The sequence below is a fragment of the Heterodontus francisci genome, chromosome 14, assembly GCF_036365525.1.
Source record: "Heterodontus francisci isolate sHetFra1 chromosome 14, sHetFra1.hap1, whole genome shotgun sequence".
Taxonomy (NCBI): Eukaryota; Metazoa; Chordata; class Chondrichthyes; order Heterodontiformes; family Heterodontidae; genus Heterodontus; species Heterodontus francisci.
This window is the reverse complement of record NC_090384.1, coordinates 71,346,066-71,370,313: the sequence shown is the minus strand read 5'-3', so window position 1 is coordinate 71,370,313 and position 24,248 is coordinate 71,346,066. Positions and strand designations below refer to the sequence as shown.

Here is a 24,248-nt window from a genome sequence, read left to right as displayed (position 1 = left end):
ACTTGAAATGTTCATTCCCTCTGGGTAAAGTACTTTTTCCTAGTCTCTCTCCTTATTCTCAGTGACAATTTCCTCATACATCCTATCAAAATCTTCCAAAGATTTTTTTTTAAAAACTCAAATCTCAGCTTGGCCTTCTCTCACCTGGGAGACAGGAGAGGCAATCGGCGGACCTGGGAGGAGGCGGAACCTGAGCAGGAGCTGTAAATAAAGAACAGGGCTCGAGGCCTTTACTCACTTGGGAGACCGGACAAGCAGTCAGCAGACCTGTGTCAGCGGCTGGAAGTCGGCGTGCGCTGGTTTTGAAAAGTGTAAGAAAACCTAACAGTGACATCACAGGAAATCCGTAAGTTGACTGGTTGGTGAGTAACAACTGTTAGTTGGTGCCTGTAAATAGTTGAAAAATCAAAGTTATTTTTTTAAAACCTTCAAATAGCAACCTTAGAAGTGGTAAGGTTAGTACTACTAAGGTTTTAGTTGGTGTAATTTATTAGTAATTACTAATTAGAAAGTGCTGTTTGGACAGATTGTGAGACTGTGAATTGGTGTGTGAGGGACTTCACTGACAAAGGGAAAGTGGTGCTCTTTGGTCTTATTCTTTTCTTTTCTGCCTTTTCCGCCTCCACGGTATAGGGGAAGAAGCTCTTTGGCGAGTCTCTGGCAAGTTATTCTACTTACTACACTAGCAATAATTAGTTTGCAAAGCTAAGGTATGCAGGGCAGCTCGGCCAAGTGGAATGTGCCTCCTGTGGTATGTGGTAAGTTGTGGACACAGCATGTATCCTTGACAAACACATCTGCAGGAAGTGTCACCGGCTGCAGAAGCTTGAGCTCCGGGTTTCAAAACTCGAGCAGCGGCTGGATTCACTGTGGCGCATCCACGAGGCAGAGAACTACGTGGATAGCACGTTTCAGGAGATAGTCACCCCGGAGCTTAAGAGAGCACAGGCAGAGAGAGACTGGGTGGTTCCCAGACAGACAAGGTGGTCAAGGCAGGTAGTGCAGGAGTCCCCAGAGAACATCCCACTTTCTAACTGGTATTCAGTTCGGAGTACTGATGGGAGAGAGGGTTCCTCTGGAAAGTGCAGTGAGAGTCATGACCTGAGCACCATGGGTGGCTCAGCTGTGCTGGGAGGAAGAAAAGTCAGGAGAGCAATAGTGGCAGGGGATTCTATAGTTAAGGGAACAGACAAGCGTTTCTGGGGTCGCAGATGTGATTCCAGGATGGTATGTTGCCTCCCTGGTGCAAGAGTAATGGATCCTGGAGGGCGAGGGTGCCCAGCCAGAGGTCATGGTCCACATTGGTACCAACGATATAGAATGAAAGAGGAATGAGGTCCTGCAGGCTGAGTTTTGGGAGTTAGGAAAGAGATTAGCAAGGACCTCAAAGGCAGTAATCTCTGGATTATTCCCAAGGCCACATGCTAGTGAGTATAGGAATAGGAGAATACACCAGATGAATGTGTGGCTGGAAAGATGGTGCAGGAGAGAGGGCTTCAGATTTCTGGGACATTAGGACCAGCTCTGGGGAAGGTGGGACCTGGACAGACATACACCAGAACAGGACTGAGATGAATATTCTTACAGGAAGGTTTGCTAATGCTTTTGGGGATGGTTTAAACTAGTTTGGCAGGGGGATGGGAACCTGAGGGCAGTTTCAGACAGGACAATTTCAGGGCAGGGAACGGGACGTAGAAAATTAGCGAGTGACTCTAAAAGACAGAAAAAGGTTAAAAAGTGTGCAGTACAGGAATTCGGTAGTGTTAAAAGGTATTTATTTAAATGCAAGGAGTATAGCAAATAAATCCGATGAGCTGAGGGCACAGATAGACACATGGCAACACAATATCATTCTTATAACGGTAACATGGCTTAAAGAGGGGCAAGAATGGCAGCTCAACATCCCTGGATATGGAGTTTTCAGGCAGGATAGAGAGGGGGATAAAAAAGGTGTAGTTAAGGAATCGATAACAGCTGTGAGGAGGGACAATATGCTAAAGGAATCATCAAATGAGGCCATTTGGGTTGAGTTCAGAAATTTAAAAAAAGCAGTCACACTACAAGAAGTGTACAATAGACCCCCAAATGGTGAGAGGGAGATATAAGAACAAATATGTAGGCATATTTCTGAGTGCAAAAATTATAGGGTAACAATAGTTGGGGATTTCAACTACCCTAATATCAACTGGGATACGAACAGTGTGAAGGGTAAAGAGGGCACAAAATTCTTGAACTGCATTCAAGAGAACTTTTTTAGCTAGCACATAACAAGCCCAATGAGAGAGGGCACAATTCTAGATTTAGTATTCGGTAATGAAGCTGGGCAAGTGGATGAAGTAGCAGTGGGTGACCATTTTGGAGATAGTGACCCATAATACAGTTAGTTTTAGCATAATCATGGAAAAGGACAAAGATAAAACAGGAGTAAAAGTTATAAATTGGGGGAAGGCAAATTTTATGAAGTTAAGAGGTGATCTGGCGAAAGTGAACTAGATATAGCTGCTTGAAGGAAAATCAATGGGAAACCAGTGGGAGGCATTCAAAAGCAAGATTCTACAAGCACAGTGTACATGTCCCCACAAAGATAAAGGGTGGTATGGCCAAATCTAGAGCCCCCTGGTTGTCTTGAAGCATACTGGGCAAGATAAAGCAGAAAAAGAAGTCACAAATAACGTAATACTTTAGAAAGCCTAGAGGAGTACAGAAAGTGCAGGGGTGAAATAAAAAAGGAAATTAGGAAAGCAAAGAGGGGACATGAAAAATTACTGGCAGGTAAAATCAAGGAAAACCCAAAGATGTTTTATCAGGACATCAAGGAAAACCCAAAGATGTTTTATCAGTACATTAAGAGCAAGAGGATAACTAAGGAAAGGGTGGGGCCGATCAGAGATGTACAAGGGAACATATGCGTGGATGCAGAAGATTTGGGCTGGGTTCTTAATTAGTTTTTTTTTCCTCTGTCTTCAAAAAGGAGCGGGATGATGCAGACATTGTAGTAAAAGGAGTGTGAAATATTAGATATGATAAGCATAATGAGAGGGGAAGTACTAGAAGGTCTGACATCATGCAAAGTGGATAAATCACCAAGGGCGGATAGATTGTATCCCAGGTTGTTAAAGGAAGCCAGGGAGGAAATAGTAGATGCACTGAGGATCATCTTCAAATCCTCACCAGATTCAGGTGAGGTACCAGAGGACTGGTATTCTGCGAACATTGTACCATTCTTTAAAAAGAGTCCGAGGGATAGGCCAAATAATTATAGGCCAGTCAGTCTGACCTCGTGGTGGGTAAATTATTAGAATCAATTCTGAGAGACAGGATAAACTGTCACTTAGAAAGGCATGGATTAATCAAAGATAGTCAGCATGGATTTGTTAAGGGAAGCTCGTGTCTTCCTAACTTGATTGAATTTTCTGAGGAAGTAACAAGGAGGATTGATGAGGGTAGTGCAGTGGTTGTGGTCTACATGGATTTTAGTAAGGCATCTGACAAGATCCCACATGGCAGACTGGTCAGAAAAATGAAAGTCCATAGGAAAACCCATTGGATACAGGAGAATATGGCAAGTTGGATCTAAAATTGGCTCAATGACAGGAAACAAAGGGTAGTGGTCGACGGATGTTTTTGCGAATGGAAAGTGGTTTCCAGTGGCGTTCCACAGGACTCAGTGTTGGGTCCCTTGCTGTTTGTGGTATATATTAATGATTTGGACTTAAATGTGGGAGGCATGATTGGGAAATTTGCAGATGACACAAAAATTGGCCACATACTTTATAGTGAAGAGGTTAGCTGTATTCTCCAGAATGATATCAATGGTTTGGTTGAGTGAACAGAAAAGTGGCAAATGGAATTCAATCCAGAGAAGTGTGAAGTAATGCATATGGGGAGGGCAAACAAAGCAAGAGAAAGCACAATAAATGGGAGGATATTGAGAGGAGCAGAAGAAGTGAGAGACCCTGGAGTGCATGTCCACAGGTCCCTGAGGGTGCCAGACAGGTGGATAGAGTAGTGAAGAAGGCATATGGGATGCTTCCCTTTATTGGCCAAGGAATAGAATACAAAAGCAGGGATGTAATGCTGGAACTGTATAAAATACTGGTTAGGCCACAAGTGAAGGCGTACAGTTCTGGTCACATTACAGGAAGGACATAATTGTTCTGGAGAGAGTACAGAGGAGATTTACAAGAATGTTGCCAGGGCTTGAAAGTTGCAGCTATGAGGAAAGATTGGATCGGCTAAGGTTGTTTTCCTTAGAATAGAGGAGGCTGAGGGGTGACTTAATTGAGGTGTACAAAATTATGAGGGGCCTAGATAGAGTAGACAGGAAGGACCTAGCAGAGAGGTCAATTATTAGGGGGCACAGATTTAGGGTGATCGGTAGAAGGATTACAGGGGACATGAGGAAAAACTTTTTCACCCAGAGGGTAGTGGGTGTCTGTAATTCAGTGCTCGGATCGGTGGTGGAGGCAGAAACGCTCAACTCTTTCAAAAGGTACCTGGACATGCACCTGAAGTGCTGTAACCTGCAAGGCTACAGACCAGGTGCTGGAAGGTGGGATTAGACTGGGTGGCTAGTTTTTTCAGTTGGCGCAGACAAAATGGGCTGAATGACCTCCTTCTGTGCCGTAATTGTTCTATGGTTTAATAGTAACAGTACCTCAAATCTCATATTTCGAGTTTTGCATCCCTGGTATTATCCAGTGAGCCGATGTTGTGCATTTTGTTACAACCACATGGTGACAGGTGTGGGTGGTTCCGACTGTTCAACTCCCACCTGATTGCAGCAAGTGTTTTTTGTTATCAGGGTTTAACCCCTTGTATTTTATTTGTCAAATAAATAGACAGCAACAGGTTTTCTTGTAGGTTTAAAACAGAAGATTAATTATTTATTGAGCAATATGCCTTATCCCAAAATTGCAGCAACTGCATCCACTCAACGCATTCAGGCGCATGTGTGCACACACACACACACACGACAGACAGACAAGAAAAGGGGTAAGTGGTTTTAAGTGTGATAGGTTTCGGGAGTCACAATAAACCTGGTGAATTCTCTCTGAAGTCATTGGTTGCAGGCCCAAGGTGTTTGCAGTTTTCTCTCTCGGTTGAAGACAGTGGACCACTTCTAATTCACTGCTGCATCAGTAAAGATGTAGAATTCTACACCAGGGCACTTCCCTTCTGGCTTCCTGAATTTCTCCCAGCCCCTTAGAGTCACAGCGTTATACAGCACAGAAACAGGCCCATCGTGTCTGTGCAGGCCATCAAGCGCCTATCTTTTCTCATCCCATTTTCCAGCACTTGGCCCATTGCCTTGTATGCTATGGGGTTTCAAGTGCACATCGAAACACATCTTAAATGTTGTGAGGGTTCCTGCCTCTACCACTTCTTCAGGTAGTGTGTTCCAGATTCCAACCATCTTCTGGGTGAAAAAACTTTTCCTCAAATCCCCTCTAAACCTCCTGCCCCTTACCCTAAATCTGTGCCCCCGGTTATTGACACCTCCACTAAGGGAAAAAGTTTCTTCCTATCTATCCTATCAATGCCCCTCATAATTTTGTATACCTCAATCAGGTCCCCCTCAGCCTTCTCTGCTCTAAGGAAAACAACCCTAGCCTATCCAGTCTCTCTTCACAGCTGAAATGCTCCAGCCCAGGCAACATCCTGGTGAATCTCCTCTGCACCCTCTCCAGTGCCATCACATCCTTCCTATAGTGCAGTGACCAGAACTGTACACAGTACTCCAGCTGTGGCCTAACTAGCATTTTATACAGCTCCATCATAACCTCCCTGCTCTTATATTCTGTGCCTCGGCTAATAAAGGCAAGTATCCCATATGCCTGCCTAACCACCTTATCTACCTGTGCTGCTGCCTTCAGTGATCTATGGACAAGTACACCCAGGTCCCTCTGACTCTCTGTACTTCCTAGAGTCCTGCCATCCATTGTATATTCCCTTGCCTTGTCAGTTCTCTCAAAATGCATCACCTCACACCTCTCAGGTTTAAATTCCATTTGCCACTGCTCCGCCCATCTTACCAGCCCATCTATATCTTCCTGTAATCTAAGGCTTTCCTCCTCTATTTACGACACCACCAATTTTCGTGTCATCTGCGAACTTACTGATCATACCTCCTATATTCACGTCTAAATCATTAATGTACACTACAAACAGAAAGGGTCCCAACACAGATCCCTGTGGTACACCACTGGTCACAGACTTCCACTTGCAAAAACAACCCTCAACCATCACCTCTGCCTCCTACCACTAAGCCAATTTTGAATCCAATTTACCAAATTGCCCTGGATCCCATGGGCTCTTACCTTCTTCACCAATCTCCCATGTGGGACCTTATTGAAAGCCACGTAGACTACATCAACTGTCTTACCCTTATCAACACATTTAGTCACCTCCTTGAAAAATTCAAGTTAGACACAATCTCCCCCTGACAAAGCCATGCTGACTATCCCTGATTAATCCCTGGGCCTCTCCAAGTGGAGATTAATCCTGTCCCTCAGAATCTTTTCCAATGGTTTCCCTACCACTGATGTTAGACTCACTGGCCTTCTGGAAACAAACTTCTTAATGATGCTACTTTCTGGGTGTCTTGCTCTCTGTCTCTCCTCAGGGAGCTACCTTTAAGCTCAAAAATGGTTTCACACTTTGTTGGCAGATGTGGATCTCCCTCCCTGTGGTGACCAACAATGGCCTAGGATGTGGCTATTTCACATCTTCTGTGCTTCAGAAGAACCCATTCAATTCAAAAGTGTCTCTTGATGAGATCAGGATGAGAATAATCTGATTATGATGTTTCCATTTTATACCTTCTTTGTTTCAGAAGAATCCATTCAATTCAGGAATATTTCAGGATGGGTGAAATTGACCCCTCCCAGCTCAAAAGGTATTCCTTTGTCCCTGTCAGACAGATTGAATATACAAAGGCCAGGCCATTTACCTGCAGCAGCCATTTTTAGCAGCACTGTCCTTTTTTATATAAAGGTAAAGTCAATTTTTATAACGCTTCAGTTTTAGTCTGTATTTTTTCATCGTTGCACTTCTTGTACGCATGACAATATTTTATGGCTTTGACTTTTTTCTCTAATAGGATGCCCAGTGCTACACATTGCCTTGTAGACATTTGTCATCAGTTCTTTGTTTTTGTATTCCATGACCCAAAATGCCTTTGTGGCTTTATCTACTTAAACTAGCACCCCATTGTCTCTCTGCTCTTTTGCTCACTTCAGCATCTTTCTAGTGTTTATACTTTAATTCCTAATTTTTCTTTCAAAATAAATTACCTCACACTTCTCCATATCAAATTGCACCTGCCATGTCTCTGTCTTCTGAAATTCTTTAAATTTTCCGTGTTGTTTGTCAAAGTCCCTACTTTTGTGTCATCAGCAAATTTCAATATCATGCTCCACATGCTCAGGTACAGATAATATAAAGAGAACCCAGCCTTGACCACTGAGGTATACCACTTCCAGCCCTTCTTCAATCTCAGCAACTACTAATGCTAACCCTTTCTTTCCTGTCTGTCAGCCAACTTAATATTCATTGTTACATTTTCTTATACCATACACCTGAATTTTTGTGACAAACGTTTTTAGACACCTTATTGAACTCGCATATACTACATTTCCTTTACCAATACAGTTATCTCTTCACAAATGTGATTAAGTTCGTTAAACACAACTTGCCTTCAACAAAGAACTAAGATGCGTTGGAAGCCAACATTGTAAAATGAAGCCACATATTAGTACACTTATCTAAGCAGCATTGCATAGCCCAGCAAATTTCTTCCTCACGTGATCCTAGGTTTTGGCCTCAGGTGAGACAACATTAACATACTCTATCACCTTCATCCATGCTATTTTGACATTGCTGTTTATTGCAGGAAGGTTCTCACCTGCAAAAATAAGCCACCCTTCTCTGCAAGACCTCCAATACTATATCATTGAATAGGGCAGTTCTCAACCTTACCTACTTCCATTTTTACCCTCAGTGGCAGGGCAGCTTTAAAGTGACCATCAGTCCCTTAAGACTGTCATAGACAAACTGTCTCTTATACAGTGATAATCCCATTGAACACTAAGAGGACCCAATATTTCTTATAATGAGCTAAGCTCACATTACTCCTCACCTGAATGATCCGAGCATTGCTATATCAGGACTCAATTTTCTGTCCCATAATGAGAACGGCATCCAAATATTTAATAAAAACAAAGACAAGCTGTAAACATACTAATCTAAATCTCTGGAGAAGAGTTCAATTGTGATGAATTAAACAGGACAGAGAGCTTCTTTTCTTTCTGTGGTTTGAACTGATGAAATGTAGGCATCTGTCAGCTCCCTTTCTTGGAAGAGCTGTTCATACAATAACAACCACAAAAGAAATGTAATATTTGGCAAAGTACAATATAAAGAATGTGAACCCACCAGGCAGAGGCAGTGTGCAACCTTTATAGCCGTAACATTACAGAATAATGAGAATTCTTTTCCTCAAACTAATTTTTAAAAGTGATCAGTTCACTAAATACTGTACATTTTAAAAACCAGATTACAAACAGTGCATTTCTTTACATTAAGTTTGTTTGTGATAATTCATTGGAGCAAGCTCACCAAAGTGCCAAGTCATACATTTGCACTACAGCAGTATGGAACTCTGAACATACTTTGTATAAAACCAGACTGGACTAGAAACAACACCCATTAAGGACTGGATTACAGCCATCAGATCATGCCAATTTTGGGCAAGAATTAAGGCATGTTCATTCTAAGTGAATCAAAGATACAACTTTCATTTCAAAATTTGAACATCGCCTGTTCTGAATTACAATAAGACATCCTCAAGAAAGGAAAACAGGTAAGCAATTTAAAGAATCTTTATCTTTGTTTCTTATTTTACCTCTGAAGTATTGGGTGAGATAGTTTGGACCAGCTCTTTGCTGCAGAAAACCATTGCCCTGCTCTCTCTCCACAGCTCTGTCTCTTCCTCTGCGTCAAACATTTATCAACTCTTACTTTAAAGCATATGTCACAACTGCTCCCTGTGGCAAAGCATTCCATGCTCCAACAACTTTATGCATAAAACAAATTCTTCTAACCTCTCTCCTCACTTTAACAGTTTCAAACTGATGACTCTTCATCACTGACTCTCCAATCAGAGGAAATAGGGGCTAACTTTCTCTAGGAGAGCCCACCGGTAGCACAACAGGCTCAACACATGTCATTATAAAAAAGGATGCAATTTTCCTGCCCTAGATGTATTCTCAGCACAAGCCCAAACCATGGTTGAACCCTGTGCCTGAAAACTGAGCACTAAACAGGAGTGAAGCTGCAGACCTGAGATGTCTGGTGGAGAAGGCTTGAAGGATATTTCTTTTCTGCTTGCAACATCTTAGGATTGTTCTCAAGACACCCATGAACCTCATAAACCTTCCAGTCCAGAGGAGTTTTGAAACAGGCCCTTGTGCCAGGCTTCACCTCTCCGCTGGTGTGACTAATGATCGTAGGCAGAAGAAACAGAAGCCAAAATGTTCCCTCCCACCTCATTAACATGGCATCACTGGGCCTGCACCTACTCCAAGTGCAGATCTACTGACATTCTTTCAGGACACTTGGAAAATCCTGGCGAAATATAAGGTATGGAAGGAGGGAGTGGAGACCTGACAACAGTTTTCTACCCTCTTTTGTCACTTTACTGTAACTGGAGAATGATGAATTCCCAGGTAAACAGGAAGTGCCACCTCATAATCTTTCCCTTTTCACTTTATCAAAGTCCTTCATAATTTTAAAAATCTCTACCAAGGGGATGAAACAATGGAATCCCCATAAGAACTAGATATTGTATCTTTGGCACATGCTCCCATGTGCGCTTCTCCAATTCTTACAAAAGGTAAACTAAAATAATTTGGTAAAACAAGGCCAGATATGAATCATTAAGCTGCTTTGTTTTATATATATATATACAAATGAACATTCAGAGCAACAAATATAATCAAATCTCACATTGATACAACTAAACCACAAGAAGAAAAATAATTTTAAAATTCATAATCACCGTAGTAATTTTCTTGGTTAGCCCATTAGATTAGATTAGACATACAGCACTGAAACAGGCCCTTCGGCCCACCGAGTCTGTGCCGACCATCAACCACACATTTATACTAATCCTACACTAATCCCATATTCCTACCAAACATCCCCACCTGTCCCTATATTTCCCTACCACCTACCTATACTAGTGACAATTTTATAATGGCCAATTTACCTACCAACCTGCAAGTCTTTTGGCTTGTGGGAGGAAACCGGAGCACCCGGAGAAAACCCACGCAGACACAGGGAGAACTTGCAAACTCCACACAGGCAGTACCCAGAACCGAACCTGGGTCCCTGGAGCTGTGAGGTTGCAGTGCTAACCACTGTGCCGCCCCCTGACCAGCTCTGGGTTTGTGATGAGCAAGTTTCCCTTCACTAGATCAGGCTTTTTTCTTTATTCGTTCATGGGATGAGCATCACTGGGAAGGTCAGCATTCATGGCCCATCCCTAATTGTCCTTGAGAAGGTGGTGATGGGACGCCTTCCTGAACTGCTGCAGTCCAGGTGGTGTAGGTACACCCACAGTGCTGTTAGGAACAGAGTTACAAAGTTTGACCCACTGACAGTGAAGGAACAGCAATATAGTTCCAAGTCAGGCTGACATAGTTGTCCTTTTCCATAGATTAGATCAGACAGTTTCCCATAGAAAGGCAGATGTTCCTAGACTGAATTTGGCCACTGTCTCTTCTCCACAACAACAAAGGAACTCTTTACAGTACAGCTATAAGAAATACATTTTAAATTCAAAACATTTTGGCTTATCTATAACTTTGTATGAAGATATCATACAGCAATGTTACATTTGAGGGACGACAGAGCTCTGCTCCTGTCACAGCACTCTTGAACACTTGTTGCATTAAACAGTGGTGAAAGACTTTTGGCAGGAGGCCCCGCCCACCAGCCGAAAAGTCGGTGGCGAGCCAGGCCAGGGTTTTGCATCTCCCAGGCCCTCAATTGGTCTTGGGTGGGACTTCCACCTCCTTGAGGCAGGAGGTCACACCTATTGGAGCTGCCAGCCAATCAGTGGCTGGCAGCTCTTCGTCCCAGCAGCACCATAGGGAATGGTGGCCACTGCTGGGACTACACCCAGCCATCGGAGGCAATAGGAAGGACTGCCCTGGAAAAAAGGTACGTTTTTAGAACCTTGCCAGGGATAATCGGCCAGGCCCAGGCGAGGCAAGGGGGGGTATTGGTTGGGGGTGGAAGTGTTGTACATTGGGGGTGGTTTGGGCTTCAGGGTTGGCCCACCGTCGGGCACAGGGTACCCGATCAGGAGGGCGCCCCACCCCCTCCCCCCCAACCTACCCAGCCCGCAAGAAGGCCGCCTGGTTTTACCAGGAGGAATTCTTGAGGCCTTTGCCATCCGGCCACCGAGGGTACAGGGAGGAGGCCCTTAAAGGCCAGTTAATCCCACTTATGGGCCTTGATTTGGCTGGCCCTTTCTTGCCACTGCCCCACGTAAAATTGCAGCGAATTTTACGGGCCCCAAACGAGCGGGCGGGGAACACCCGTAAAATTCCAACCGTTGTTATTGTCACTTTTGAAATAATTAAATAAGCTTAAGTGTGCCTTTATTCCCTTATTTGAGTTTTATAGACTTTTGCACCAGCATGTCTACTGACACCACTATATCAGCCAATGAGTTGGAGGCAGGGCCAGACTTATGGCAGGACTCAACGCAAATATATTTTACAGCAAACAAATTATATTTATTCAACAAACAGCAATGCAAACAAAGTCCATTTACAGAGTCTATTTAAAAAGAGTCTCTGCAAACTGCAGGAAACAGAACTCTGGAACAGTCTGAAACTACAGCAACTTCTCCAGATAAAAGAAAAGTGATTTCTCCAGCAAAATGCTGTGGGCGGTGAATACATAGGAACTTAAAATATAGGAGCAGAAGGCCATTTGGCCATCAAACCTGCTCCGCAATTCAACATGTTCATGGCTCCACCTTCCTGCATTATCCCCATTTCCCTTAATACCCAAAAATCTGCCAAGAACATAAGAAATAGGAAAATAGAATAGTTATATAATATAAATTATTTGCATAAAAATCAATCCCAGTCACTTCCAGGAGTGTGGTCTCCACACGTGATGAAGGGTAATTTCCCTGTCAATCTCCATTCTGGTCAGGAATACTGATGCCACTAAATACAGCCTATTTTCACTCAACTAGCCAATTTGCAATTATTAGATCATAGATCATGGAGAGATACAGCACTGAAACAGGCCCTTTGGCCCACCGAGTCTGTGCCAACCAACAACCACCCATTTATACTAATCCTACATTAATCCCATATTCCTTACCACATCCCAACATTCTCCTACCACCTACCTACCTACACGACACTAGGGGCAATTTACAATGGCCAATTTACCTATCAATCTGCAAGTCTTTGGCTGTGGGAGGAAACCAGAGCACCCGGCGGAAACCCACGCGGTCACAGGGAGAACTTGCAAACTCCGCACAGGCAGCACCCAGAACCGAACCCAGGTCACTGGAGCTGTGAGGCTGTGGTGCTAACCACCGTGCCGCCCAATTATTGAATGGTTAAGTATTAGCAAATTTGTCTAATAAAACATTGTGACTATTTCTGTGGAAAACAAATCAAGAATGTTGCCATCAGAAGCCCCAAATTATATTTACAGTCATTCTATGAATTCTATACAATTAATAATCAAGATGAGATAACTGAGAGGGTTGATGAGAGTAATGCTGTTGATGTGGTATACATGGACTTCCAAAAGGCATTTAATAAAATGCCACATAATAGGCTTGTCAGCAAAGTTAGAGCCCATGGAATAAAAGGGACAGTAGCAACATGGATACAAAATTGGCTGAGTGACAGGAAACAGAGAGTAGTCGTTAATATAATAAAAGCAAAATACTGCAGATGCTGGAAATCTGAAATAAAAACAAAAAGTGCTGGAAATTCTCAGCAGGTCTGGCAGCATCTGTGGACAGAGAAGAAAAGTTAACGTTTCAGGTCTGTGACCTTTCATCAGTAAGTTAGTGGTTAATAGTTGTTTTTTGGACTGGAGGAAGGTTTATATAGGAGTTCCCCAGCGGTCAGTGTTAGGACCCCTACTCTTCTCAATATATATTAATGACCTAGACCTTGGTGTACAGGGAACAATTTCAAAACTTGCAGATGATACTAAACTTGAAAGTATTGTGAAATGTGAGGAGGATAGTGTGGAACTCCAAAAAGACATAGACAGGTTGGTGGAATGGACGGACAAGTGGCAGATGAAATTTAATGCAGAGAAGTGTGAAGTGATTCATTTTGGTAGAAAGAATGCAAAGAGACAATATAAAATAAAGGGTACAATTATAAAGGGGGTGCAGGAGCAGAGGAACCTGGGTGTATATGTGCATAATCATTGAAGGTGTCATGACAAGTTGAGAGCATGGTTAATAAACATAGAGCATCCTAGGCTTTACCAATAGGAGCAGAGAATACAAAAGCAAGGAAGTTATGTTAAACTTAAATAAAACACGAGTTAAGCCTCAGCTGGAGTACTGCATCCTGTTCTGGACACCACACTTTAAGAAGGATGTGAAGGCGTTAGAAAGGATGCAGAAAAGATTCACGAGAATGGTTCCAGGGATGAGGAACTTCAGTTATGTAGATAGATTGGAGAAGTTGAGATTGTTTTCCTTAGAGAAGAGAAGGTCGAGAGGAGATTTGATAGAGGTATTCAAAAAAATGATGGGTCTGAACAAAGTAGATAGGGAGAAACAGTTCCCATTGGTGGAAGGATCAAGAATCAGAGGGCATGGATTTGAGGTAATTGGCAAAAGAAGTAATGGTGACATGAGGAAAAAAATTTTCACGCAGCAAATGGTTAAGATCTGAAATGCACTGCCTGAGAGTGTCATGGAGGCAGGTTCAATCAAGGCATTCAAGAGGGAATTGGATTATTATCTGAAAAGGCAGAATGTGCAGGGCTACCAGGAGAAGATGGGGAGTGGAACTAGGTGAATTGCTCCTTCAGAGGGCCAGCACAGACACAATGGGCTGAATAGCCTCCTTCTGCACTGTAACTATTCTATGATTATATAAGAGCACAATGCTTTTCAGGACTAATCCTGAGCCCCATGTATTATCTATTTACCTCTATGCTGAGTTATCAATTGAACATCTGTTTATGTCTGGTTACTGAATAAACATTAATATGAACTTGCATTATAATACAAACAACTCCCACAGCATACAGCAATATTGGGTAATTTTCTTTTTAAAAATGTTTTACTAGAAATCATATTAAATTGGAGTAGAATTTCCACTTTGGGCGTAATCAGGAAATTGTGGCCACAATGCACTCTGAATTGCTCTGGTTAGGTTATAGTTCAGGTTTCTGCTAAAATGAATTTGCCTAATCACAAATGTAAAAACATCAATGAACTAACACAATCTGGCAGCAAAATAGAATGTAATTGTTTCTTTTCTTTCCATTAAAAAGTATTCATTGATATATTTAAGAGTGGTAACCTGTTGCAGTATTAATAATAGAACTAAAAATGAGTTTATCATCAAAATAAGCACTTGCAATAAGGGTGTCCAGTACTTCACCTGTAAGTAACCTGATTTTAAATCACTAAAAGTGACTCTAAAAGACTATACTGAACCATTTACTAGTTTAATTGATGTGCACATCAGTTTCTTGATATGAAAAACTTAAAATGTGACTACGAGTGACTGTGCATCTAAGAAAATGAGCACAATTTGAAGGGCATTCCCAAACAGCACAATCAGTTGAATCTCGCAAGTTTGAGCTTGTGGCATGGCCAGTTTTGTGGGTGGGGCCTGATCCAGACAAATTGAATATCGAACCAGAGTAAAGGATCGCAGATAACAAAAACATAAGTGGTTTCGGGTGTAACTCACGTTTAAAATTCCCCAAGTATTTTGTCCAATTTTGCCTGGATTGCCCTGATATTACTACCGTAAACGAACAGAAACTCTAACCCTAATATTTAAGCCCCAGTTTTAATTTAAAATGAAATTAACAGTAAGAAAACTAACCAAGAGAATTTACTTTGGAGGATTTTATAACATTTTGGGAGGATGTGAATATTTATAAAGGATTTAAGATTAGACATTGCAGAGATATAACAGTGTATGCATAGATGTATTATCTTGCACATTTAAAACATACCACGTCATCGTTGCATCTGTTGTGCACCAGCAGTTACACATTTCAGGGTGGTGCTTGGTACCATCTGCACCCAGCTGTAAACTCTCAAAAATCTCCTACGTTGCCTGAATGCTACATATTTACCAAATGTTTGGCACCTTCTAATTCTACAAGCAAGTTCAGTCTCCTGAAGTGCGTTGTACTGTGCAGGTAATAAAGTTTTAAGAAACTGATTAGAATTGAGAACTACATTCATATTGTAGGTAAGGATGCAGTGATTAATCCAGCTAATAGCAATTATGTGGGTAGATATTTATAGTATTTACTGTTTTTAAATAAGGTTCTTATCGTCGACTGATTTATCACAGACTTTTGAAGTATTGAAAAGTTGCTGAGTGGGTCGAGGGGTTATTATAATCAGAGCCAGCCTCTGCATAGATAATTTACTACAGTCTAAAAAATTAAATATGCTTTGATTGATAAAATTTTATCCAGTAATATTTTGGTTAAACAGAAAATAAACTTTGTTAATGACATCATGTTATGCATTGAGAAGGAACAAGAAAGTCAGAACACTAAAGTATCACCATATTTTAAACATAGGCACAGTCCAGAAAATTGACTGGGGCAGAAATATCATATTATACAGGTGATCACAGCTAATGATCATATTAGTGATATATTTCCTATATCTCTACATCTAAAAATACTGTGAAGATCTCCACGCTCTACTAATATACAAATGTCTTATTCATAATACCAATCAAGTGCAAATTCTGTGTTCAAAGCATGATAAGGCAATCAGCAAAATGGATCAGAGATACTATAACCTGGTAGCTAATCTACTCAAGTTTTATTCGAAGGAAAACTGGAATCAGAAAAGATATTGATTAAAAACCTATAATATTTCACAGCTGTCATTTTATTGGAGGAAAGCGAAGGTAACTTGAAATACATTTAGTGCAGAGGGTAGAGAGAAAAGATGAACTGAAATAGATTTAATATGAACCATGTACAGTGGCAACCAACCATTTTTTTAACCTAGATTGTGAGAACATGAGTTTGATTTTTTTATTTAAATTTGATTATGTTATATCCTCTGGTACAAGTTGATCTATACTGTCCAGTTTTTAAAACCATGCAATAAGATACTGTCATCTCGTTGCCCTATAACCTGCTTAGGTCACAGTCAGGGAACTAATATTTTGAACTTAAACTCTCAAAATAGATCAATTAGTTTCCTATTGTGGCTATCTCAGAATTCAATCCAAATCCCATTAAAATGATAGCTGTAGTTGTTTTCACCAGGACATGTTAGCCTATTAGAGGATATATATGATGCCTATCCATAGTCAAGCCTGAGCTCATACATGAAGAATGGTCATGTAGGTAAAGTACCAGGAGGCAGCTGGCCAACGTGGAACTGTACTCCAATCTGAATCTCTGAGGAGGGGGGAAAACAAAGAAGAAAACTGGAGGAGAATCTGGGAGGAAGAGCCCACAAACTAACTTCTGTTTATATTAATACAGTTAACAAACTAGATATGCCAGTTTTCTTTTTTTTAAAATAGCAAAAATCTGAAAGGTTTCCATGCATAAAGTAACCAAAGGTTCCAAACTCTCCACATGCAAAAGCCAAACCAGTCATAAATTTGGGAAAAGACTGCTGTAAGCATAAATATTGCTTAAATATTAAATTTTAGCTAATACTTAGGCTAAAGGGAAATATTTTTAATTGCCAAATCTACCTTGATTATCTTTAACCATGAAAACAAAAAACAAATCTATATTTCTCGGCACACAGTCTCTATGTTCAAATCTCTACAGTCATGGGCATTCAAAACTGACAATGGATGTAATTAGCACTAAAAGCCCCAGCTAAACCACTGGACAGAACATCAAGTACTGAAATTTAAAAAGAAATCTTAGATCAAATCAACTGCAGTACTTCCTCTTCTTGTTGATTCAGCTTTGGAATAACATTAGTATCAGGTGTCATTCATACAATTACTGTCATCTTCACTTAAAGCCAACATAAATGGATTATATTGCCAAGCCCACTGTAACTCACCATAACGTTATCTGACAGCAAAAGGTCTACTTGAGTATTAAAAGCATGCTTACACATCACAATGCAATAGTGTCTGAACAACATTGAAGTATTTACGTCTGCTACAGAGATTACTACTATCTTGTATCATGTTGATGAAGTGCCAATAACAAGGAGCAACACTGAGTGCTTTTTCTCCTAAACCAGTAAACATAGACTGACAGAAGGAATGGGAGACTACATGATTTACTGTATATAATTACAAAAAGAAAAACATTAAGATCAACTGTTTGCTGTCCCCACTTTAAACTACTGAAGGATTTAATAATGGTAAACAGCTAATATCAAAATTGAGTTGGAGGTTAATAAAAGTCAAAACTTAAAGCATAACTGATTATTTGGACAGCTGGATGCTACAAATCCAAATATTAAAATTGCAACAGCAGCACTGAGCAGGGAAAGTATCATCCTATAGCCCTTGGAGGAATTGGTTGGGGGGAATAAATGCTGGCCAAGATAAAGGCCTGCTAAGGGCACGGAAAAAAAAACCCACCCGAACCCGACAGAACCACATTGGACCCGAACCCAACCCAGCCCGAGTCCCTCCATTTTTTCCCGAGCCCGACCCGGCCACCAGAATGTTCACTTTACCTACCTTCCCACACTGAATCTGCAGGAAGCTGCAGCATTAGCATGATGACATCATAGAGATGCTCACTCGCGCACTGTGCAGACTCAGAGTTTCCCTCCTTGACGATCCGGACTCCCAGCTCAGGTAGGCTTTTCAACTTTTGCGACTTACCAGCAGATCAAAATCCAATACTTACTGTGTGTGTGTCCGACCCAGACCCGGCCTGACCCGGACCCCGCCCGACCCAACCTGGAAGAGCGACCTGACCCGAACCCGACACGTCGTCGGGTCCCATCGGGTTCGGGTTGGGTAGCAGGTCTTTAGGCCAGGACACCAGAAGAACACTCCTACTCCTCTGCGAATAGTACCGTTGATCTTTTATATCCAGTTGAGAGGAGCTTTGGTTTAAAATCTCATCCAAAAGGCTCTGGTTAGAGTGCTACAACTGAGCCAAGGCTCAGTTAGGCCTAATAAAGAAATTACACATTGAAATAAATGCCAAACTACCCAATTCACCAATGTCATTAAATAAATCCTGTAGGTTTCCTCATCATTTGTTTTTGCACACAAATGTTAAAGAACAGATGCTCAATTAAAATCGTCAGCATTTCAGGTTTTGGAACTATACTATTGTTGTTTTAAACCTTGCAGATAGAACTAAAAAGATGGTTAAAGCACTGTGCTCCTGGAATAAGGCTAATTACTTTAAAAAGCAGCCAAAATCCTCTCATTATACATTACTCATCTAAAAGAGGAATTTGCATTTTCATAAACACCTTCAGAACATTAAGGATTTAGCATGGTCTCAATTTCTCCTATTCAGTGGTTATTGTGGAGGACCAAATGCCCATTATTTAATAGGCTGACTATGTTCATGTGGAATATTTGCTTTAAAATTGGAGAATTTCCTTCTAAATTCCATGTTAAAAATAAATTCTAGAAACAGGAATGTACAATTCTAGAAATGATAGAGACATGGCCTCGTCAATTTTACTGAACTAACTATAAGAACAGGTGCTGCAATAATGGTTCTTAAAGCAAACAGGATTCTTACAACCAAAACCTGAAAACTGAATTACTCAACAGTACAGGTGGCCCTGTGGTTAACATCATTTCTTTGTGCAACAAGTACCTCTAGGGCCATGTTTCAATGAACTGTATTATAGGAGAACACTTAAACTCACTTCTCAAGAAACTTGTTTTTGCAAAATACTACTTTCTAAGGCCTGCACACACACCAAGTCTAAGGGCAAATGCATCAATATTAGAATACAGAAGGGAAAATGAAATGCCCATATCAAAAATGTATTTGCAAAATGCTGAAATGTACAAATTACATTAGCACAGTAGGCTAGGGCAATTAGAAAGGAAAATCTTATGGCAGAGAAACTTAATGAATACTTTGCTCTGTTTTCACAGAGGAATGTGGCAGTAGAGATGAAAAGGTACAAGAAGATAGAAAAGGAAGTAGTGTTGAAAAAGTAGCATAATTCAAGAAATCCATGCTGGTTTTCTTTAATTAACCCACATTTTCCATGTGACTATTAATTTTGTCCCAAATAATTCTGAGTTTCCCCACCACCGAAGTTAAACTGACTGGCCTGTAGTTGTTGGGCTTATCTTTACACCCTTTTTTGAACAAGAGTGTAACGTTTCCCATTCTCCAGTCCTCTGGCACTACCCCCGAGTCTAAGGAAGACTGGAAAATTATGGCCACTGCCTCCACGATTTCCACCGTCACTTCCCACAGTATCCTTGGATGCATCTCATCTGGTCCTGATGCCTTAGCCACTTTAAGTACAGACAGCCTATCTAATACGTCTTCATTATCAATTTTAATCCCCTCTAGTGTCTGAATTACCTTCTCGTTCACCATTGCCTGGGTTGCATCTTCTTCTTTGGTAAAGACAGATGCAAAGTATTCATTTAGTACCTCAGCTATGCCCTCTGCATCCATGTGTAGATCCCCTTTATGGTCCTTAATCGGCCCTATTCCTCCTTTAGCCAGCTTCTTACTATTTATATCTCTACCGAAAACTTTGGGATTTCCTTTAATGCTAGCTGCCAGTCTCTTTTCATGCTCTCTCTTTGCTTTTCTACTTCCCCTCTGGACCTTCTATATTCAGCCTGGTTCTCAATAGTATTTTCTACCTGGTATATGTCATAAGCAGACTTTTTCTTCTTTATCTTAATCTCTACCTCTTTTGTCATCCAGGGAGCTCTGGATTTGTTTCCCCTTTGAGAGAACATACCTTGACTGTGCCCGAACTATCTCTTTGAAGGTAGCCCATTATTCAGCTACCGGTTTTCCTGCCAACTCCAATTTATTCACCCCAGCACCTCCATTTTTACCCAATTGAACTTGGCTTTCCCCCAGTTAATTATTCTTACTCTGGATTGTTCTTTGTCCTTTTCCATAGTCAGCCTAAACCTTATGGTACAATGATCACTATCCCCTAAATGTTCTCCGACTGATACTTGATCCACTTGGCCCACCTCATTCCCAAGAACCAGGTCAAGCAGTGCCTTCTTTCTCATTGGACTAGCCACATACTGCTGTTTGAAATTTTCCTTAACACATTCTAGGAACTCTTGCCCCTCATTGCCCTTTACAGGTCTATGTTTGGATAATTAAAATGATACGAAACTTGAAAGAATTGTGAACTGTGAGGCCGGTGTAGAACTCCAAAAGGACATAGACAAGTTGGTGGAATGGGCAGATAGATGGCAGATGATGTTCAATGCAGAGAAATGTGAAGTGATTCATTTTGATCGGAAGAATATGGAAAGACAATATAAAATAAAGGGTATAATTCTAAAGGGGATGCAGGAGCAGAGGGACCTGGGTATATGTGTGCATAAGTCATTAATGGTTGCAGGACAGGTTGACAAAGCAGTTAATAAAGCATACAGTATCCTGGGCTTTATCAATAGGGGCATAGAGTATAAGAGTAGGGAAGTTATGTTGAACTTGTATTCGACACTAGTTCGGTCTCAGCTGGAGTACTTCATCCAGTTCCAGGTGCCGCACTTTAGGAAAGACGCGAGGGCATCGGAGAGAGTACAGAAAAGATTCACGAGAATTGTTCCAGGGATGAAGAACATATGTTATGAAGATAGATTGGAGAAGTTAAGACTGTTTTGCTTGGAGAAGGGAAGGATGAGAGGTGATTTGATCGAGATATTCAAAAACATGAGGGGTCTGAACAGAACAGATAAAGAGAAACTGTTCCCACTTGTGAAAGGATTGAGAAGAAGAGGGCTCAGACGTAAAGTATTTGGTAAGAGAAGTAAAAGTGACATGAGGAAATACTTTTTCACGCAGTGTGTGGTTAAGGTCTGGAATGCATTGCCTGAGAGTGTGGTGGAAGCAGGTTCAATTGGAGCATTCAAAAAGAATTAGACTGTTGTATGAAAAGGAAGAATGTGCAGTTTTACAGGGAGAAGACAGGGGAATAGAACTGAGTGAATTACACTTTTGGAGAGCCGGTGCGGACACGATGGGCCGAATGGCCTCCTTCAGCACTGTAACAATTCTGTGATTCTAAACTGTGATTCAAAAGTGGAAAACTGGTTGGGTGCTGATGGCAAGCATCCTTGAATGTGTAAAGAAGTCAGAGAGGAAACAGCAGAGGCTCTGAATAGTCTTTCAAACATCCAAGGATGTTTGGTTCTGCCAAAGGACAGGAGTATTCCTAATGTAATACACATTAAACGATAACCCAGTCTAACATCAGATGGGGTAGGCTTCCAACAGCCTTAAAAAAAGACAGAATTAATACTAACCTGGATAGAGGAAATCATGGAGTACATTAGAGGAAATAAGAGATGGGGACTCCCAAAAGGAATTTGATAACCTATTACATAAGAGACTTCAGGATAAGATTAAGGCACATGGTATTAAAGGGAATGTGGCAGCTTGGGGCAGAAATCAAAGTCATGTTAATGTATGAGGATGTAACAGTGGTGTGGATTGGTCTGTATTACATATACTGCATTCAGGCACATATACATTATATAGAGCCATAATATCAATTTACAGACATTAAAATAGAATGATCTGAATGACTTCAGGATGACAAAGATTAATAAACCAAATGGTTCGATTTCAGATGAAATTTAATAGAGATATAGGGTGACACACATTGGTAGGAAGAGTAAAGGAAGAATATATATTAAATGGTAAAACGGAAGTAAATCAATATTTGAAGAAGATACAGGGACGAGCAGAAGACTAAAACTGAGTGAATAACTCTTTCAGAATGCATATGGCCTCCTTCTGTACAGTAAAGTGGCACTTGGAACTCACTAGAACCCATGGGAATTTTTTTGAAAAAATAATAACGGGATCTCAGCTGCATCATATCCTTTAACCATCCACTTTACTGTAGGCAACGACTCCTAATTAGGGTTTGGTTTTACGATCACCAGGTGCCTTTCTGAATGTCGGGGAAGAGATTGGGGCTGTGTTTGAAATGTGGAGGAGATCCTGGGGCAGTCTGATCATACCGACCACCGACATCCATAGGTGGCTATATTCCTGCAAGTATTATTACAGGCGGGGAGTTTAAAAGCAAGTATTCCTAGACAAGAAATGGATGGAACTAAGTTGCAGCGTGTTGTTAATGACCCGTTGCTAGAATTTAAAATCATTTCAGCGCTGGTACGTTGAACAGGTTGTACTTACTGGACTGACTCTACAATCATCTTCCTCCTCCTGGCCCCTAGCAACGCCGTGCGTCCGGCGCGGTGCAGGGTGGGAGCTGTCGTCCGCTGCCTCACACCTCCAGACGGGGCTCCGGAACTACAACTCCCACAAGGCCAGGCGGCACTTTCCTCCCACTGGAATTGGGGGCCGGAGGAAGAATACCCTATTACTCTTGGTTCCAGAACCTTGAGGGAGCAATTGGGGGCAGCAGACTTTTCTGATGAGATGTAGAGATACTGGATGCGTTGATGGTCATTTTCCAAAATTCTAGATTCTGGAACGGTTCCTGCAGATTGGAAGGTAGCAAATGTAACTCCATTATTTAAGAAAGCAGGGAGAGAGAAAATGAGTAACTGTAGACTTGTTAGCTTGACATCAGTAGTAGTGAATATGCTAGAATCTATTATAAAGGATTTGATAACTGGACACTTAATTTAATGGTTTGTTTGGGCAGAGTCAAAGTGGATTTATGAAAGGGAAATCATGTTTGACAAACCTGTTGGAGTTTTTTGAGGATGTAACCAGCAGAATAGATAAGGGGGAGCCAGTGGATGTGGTGTATTTGGATTTTCAGAAGGCTTTCGATAAAGTCCGCACAGGAGGTGAGTAAGCAAAGTTGAGCATGTGGGATTGAGGGTAATATACTGGCATAGATTGAGAATTTGTTAATGGACAGAAAACAGAGTAGGAAAAAATGGGTCATTCTCAGCTGGCAGATTGTCACTAGCGGGGTACTGCAAGGATCAGTGCTTGGGCCCCAGCTATTCACAATCTATATATCAATGATTTGGATGTGAGGACCAAATGTAATATTTCCAAGTTTGAGAATTGCTGAAAATAGAGATATGTTGTCGAAGCTTTTCATCTTGCACTCATCAGGATAATATGCAAGAATAACCAACTTAAGGGAAAACAACAACTTATTTTGCATGAGAAGAGAGTGCTGATTGGTTGGCAAGTGAACTCTGATAGAAGAGGCGTTGTCATGGAGAATGCACCAGTTTATGGTGACCCGACAGTTAACTGCCAAGCTTTGTTTGAAATTGAAACCAGGCAGCTTGACTCTGGTCAAGGCATTGCCCTGAGGAATGAACCAGCGAATGGCTGTCAGTTATTTTGTTCAGTTGAAAAAGGTGCAATGTGTATATATATATATGTTACATACATTAATACACAGGACCCTGTTCTTTGTAGACATGGGGCGGCACAGTGGCTAGCACTGCAGTCTCACAGCTCCAGCAACCCGGGTTCGATTCTGGGTACTGCCTGTGTGAAGTTTGCAAGTTCTCCCTGTGTCTGCGTGGGTTTTCTCTGGGTGCTCTGGTTTCCTCCCACAGCCAAAAGACTTGCAGGTTGGTAGGTAAATTGGCCATTATAAATTGCCCCTAGTATAGGTAGATGGTAGGGAAATATAGGGAGAATTGGGGATGTGGTAGGAATATGGGATTAGTATAAAATGGGTGGTTGATGGTCGGCACAGACTCGGTGGGCCGAAAGGCCTGTTTCAGTGCTGTATCTCTGAACTAAACTAAACATGTACACACAAAGAGGTTGCTGGGATACTGGATGAGATAAAAATGGAGGAGGTACTTAAAGTGGATAAGCCACCCAATTCT

General features: G+C 41.4%; 2 protein-coding genes across 4 annotated transcripts in view; one reads left to right on the top strand and one right to left on the bottom strand.

Moving 5' to 3' along the window:
• Positions 1–22,657, bottom strand: part of iftap (intraflagellar transport associated protein) — a 65,434-nt gene extending 42,777 nt beyond the window's left edge. Inside the window, exons 1-2 of the mRNA XM_068045869.1 lie at positions 22,612–22,657; positions 18,121–18,391 (exon numbers count right to left, since the gene is read on the bottom strand). The gene's annotated coding sequence lies outside the window, so the exon portion shown is untranslated. The remainder of the gene's footprint in view (positions 1–18,120; positions 18,392–22,611) is intronic.
• Positions 1–24,248, top strand: part of rag2 (recombination activating gene 2) — a 41,808-nt gene that overhangs the window by 1,999 nt on the left and 15,561 nt on the right. Inside the window, exon 1 of one of the 3 annotated variants that reach the window (XM_068046443.1) lies at positions 8,619–8,863. The exons of 1 other annotated variant lie outside the window; for it this stretch is intronic. The gene's annotated coding sequence lies outside the window, so the exon portion shown is untranslated. Of the gene's footprint in view, positions 1–8,618; positions 8,864–15,434; positions 15,454–24,248 lie in introns of those variants that run through there. One more of the 3 variants, XM_068046444.1, reaches the window with a different exon arrangement.